The 3,463-nt window shown below is 51.4% G+C and overlaps 1 pseudogene; it reads left to right on the top strand.

Moving 5' to 3' along the window:
- Positions 1 to 745: 745 nt before the first annotated feature.
- Positions 746 to 1,304, top strand: LOC119309524 (annotated as a pseudogene).
- Positions 1,305 to 3,463: the final 2,159 nt, after the last annotated feature.

The raw sequence follows: 3,463 nt of genomic DNA, 5'->3' as shown, positions 1-3,463 counted from the left end.
TCCGGTTTGCGGGAAAAAAAAACATGTCCAGACCGGCCGGCGGACCGATGCAGGGCCGCATTGGATGGTAAAACACGTCCGAACAACGCGGTTCGAACTTATGCGTGCGGTTTGAGGGTTGGCATTGGAGATGTCCTTAGGAATAATAAAAAGGGTCTTTGGCAAGATGGCCACATTTCTCCTCTCTTTGACATTGTCGCGGATGAATCTTCTAAAATTGTTTACGGAAACTGCAAGGAATTACAGCACTAAACGTTTTGAGGGACGCATTGGAGTGTTTCCACAGCTAGAACTACATCAACAGATGGAAGTTCGGTACCAGCTAACATATGGTACCAGGCCGTGATATTATTTCTGTCTTTGTAGCTAGGTTGAAGCCCTGATGCGATTGATCCCCATCCCCTGGTCGCCATCATCTAAATTCTGAACCAACTCTCTTCCTGGATCACCAAATTTACGCAGTCACCACTAACTGCATGCCGACCGATGCCACATGCTTAACCCAGTAAGCAAACAAACACATGAACACTGGAGGTAACATGCAGTCGGAAGATAAACACATTCGAAGCAGTCACGGATGCATATGTGCATACGAGTCCAAATCGAGGGAGGCGAGCAGGCACGCACCATCTCATCTCACACCGCTTTCCCACCGGAGGCGAGCAGCCTCACACAGGATCTCCATCTATAAATACCACTCGCCATGCACACACTCACTCACACACAGAGCAAGCGCACAGCACAAGCACAAGCACAAGCACAACTCGATCGCACGCACTAGCTTGCACTTACGCTACCACCTGCTCCGTCGCAGATGGCCATGGCACCCAGAGCGCTGCTCCTCCTGGCCGTCGGGCTGGTGATCGTGGCCTCAGCGAGCTCCCACGGCGGCTAAGAGGGGTCGTGCCCCAAGGACGGGCTGAAGCTGAAGGCGTGCGCGGACGTGCTGGGCCTGCTCAAGCTCAAGCTGAACGTGCCGCGCGATGAGACTTGCTGCTCGCTCCTCGACGGGCTCATCGGCTTGGACGCGGCGCTCTGCCTCTGCGCTAATATCGACGCCGATGTGCTCGGCCTCAAGCTCCACCTCCCCGTCAACCTCCGCCTCGTCCTCAACAACTGCGGCAAGGTCTGCCCCACCGATTTCCGGTGCCCACCACGCCACTGAAAGGCGTCTCGTCTGAGTATCGTGATGTTGTCTTGTCTGAATTTTTGAGCGCGGTTTGTTTATTTCTTGCTACAACTGATGTCGCAATCTTTTGTTTTCACTTTTCTTTTTGTTTCCCTTATGATTAATCAAATAAAATGAAGCTGTGTTTCTTTTTGTTTTGTATCGTGAGGTTGGGATTTTGGCACTCTTGGACATGGCCATCGTTGATTTACCAGACCAACGCTCATGCGCGCGTGAAAAATGTGAGCAACATGCATGACAAGGAACATGTCCTGCCCAAAGAATCCACCTAAAGACGCTCGCAGTGGGGCACGTGGTGCGCAGCAAACAAAAATGATCCGAACGCGAATTAACCTGTGGTTGAGAATGGTATCCCAATCCACCAGGGTTCAAATCTTGGAGCTCGCATTATTCCTGGATTATTTCAGGATTTCCGGCGATGCGCTTTCAGTGGGAGGAGACGTTCCCGTCGACGACGAGGCGCCTACGGTGGCTTCGTAAATCTCAAGATGATATGCCGGCTCAGTCTCTCGAAGGTGCTCATAGGGGTAGGGTGTGCGTGTGTACGTTCATAGGGGTGAGTGTATGCGCGTGTATATGAGCGTCTGTGTCTGTACTGATGCTCAAAAAAATGATCCAAACAAAAATTCTACTGCACGGACCAACAACATGACGTGGATATAGATCACTAGTTTATCGGTAGATGCACAGTCCGGTGTTATGATCCTTTGCACAAAGTTTAGCCGGATATAACCCACGTTTGATAATATTTCGGGATCTGGCCATTTTCCTACCGCCGAAAACCTGGCAGGAGGAAGGCAACCGCCATCATGTCACGGGTTCCTCGCTGACGTGGCATAATGGCTCTACACAGTGGTAGGGTGCAATAACCCACCGCCCAGTTCGTTGGCGGTAGGGTCCTTCGCCAATGCAAGGTTATTCTATTACTTGAAAACCCTGTTCAAGAATTCGTCTACTTAACCAGTTAACTTGCCGATTAATCCCTATTCGTAGGGTTACCGAGTAGCCGATAAACCGATAAATCGTCTAATTAATTGATTAAATGGCTGATTAACTTGGCGATTAGCCTATTAATCCCCTACTCGTCAGCCAACCGAGCAGCTACCAGTTAACGATTTCCTCAACAATGCTTGAAAATGCAAAAAAAATACGTAGGTTTTCACAATCTACCGCCGTAGACCCTGACGGTAGGGTCTAGTAGTCGTCACAACTAGATGTGCCGCTTCGGCGACGTTTGCCGGTGTAGTGAAGGAGAGGAGGGTTGCACCTTGCACATACACCCAATGCAACTGAGCCAATGCTTGGTGCATCGCGCCAGATCCGGCAAACCTCGTTGCTACCAACCTGAACCAAACAGCACACCGTTGAATTTGGTCTGCACATAGGAATGCTAAATCCGAGCCGACCACCACCGATGAGACATTCACCACCAGCTCTGGGGTTCACCCATGGACGCCTGGGAGGGGACACATGCCAAGGTCGATCTCCGGCCTGGATCCTCCTTAGTGCCACCTCCAAGTGATCGCACCACAATTGTGTCGCCACCTCTGGGCCGGTGCTGGATCTATGCACAGTTGTGCTCGTCAGGGTTGCCCAACATGCTGCTTGAGCACGCAACCCAACGAGTCAATCACCGCGAATCAACCTGTGGTTGAGATGGTTGGGTGGACAGTGGTATCCCCAACCCATCAGGATTCAAATCCTGGTGCTCGCATTATTCCTGGATTTATTTTAGGATTTCCGGCGATGCGCTTTCAGTGGGAGGAGACGTTCCCATCGATGACGAGGCGCCTACGGTTGCTTTATAAATCTCAAGATGATATGCCGGCTCAGTCTCTCGGAGGTGCTCATAGGGGTAGTGTGTGCGTGTGTGCGTTTTTAGGGGTGAGTGTATGCACGTGTATATGAGCGCTTGTGTCTGTACTGATGCTAAAAAAAAAACGAGTCAATCACCCCTGGCGAACAGTCATACTGCAATGCAAGAACCATGTGTTGGATCCATCGAACCCATGCATCCAAATGACCGCCGCGTTGGATGCCTCTCGTGACGATGACCATCGAGCTGCCACAACCTTGGAGGACCGAAGCGCCCTACAGGACGCACCCAGACCACCGATTCAATGTCTAACTCTGCTGCAGGCAGAGGGGCGCCATCTTTACGAATGGGGATGTTAGCGTGGTGGATCTCTGGCCATGACGACAATGTTGGCCTGGCCGATGTTGAGAGATTGTTGCTAGCGGATGGATGCGCCACCGATATGATGGCGCAGGGTC

The sequence above is a fragment of the Triticum dicoccoides genome, chromosome 1B (genome assembly GCF_002162155.2).
Source record: "Triticum dicoccoides isolate Atlit2015 ecotype Zavitan chromosome 1B, WEW_v2.0, whole genome shotgun sequence".
Classification (NCBI taxonomy): Eukaryota; Viridiplantae; Streptophyta; class Magnoliopsida; order Poales; family Poaceae; genus Triticum; species Triticum dicoccoides.
The sequence above is the reverse complement of the archived record's forward strand: the minus strand, read 5'-3'. Positions and strand labels throughout refer to the sequence as shown.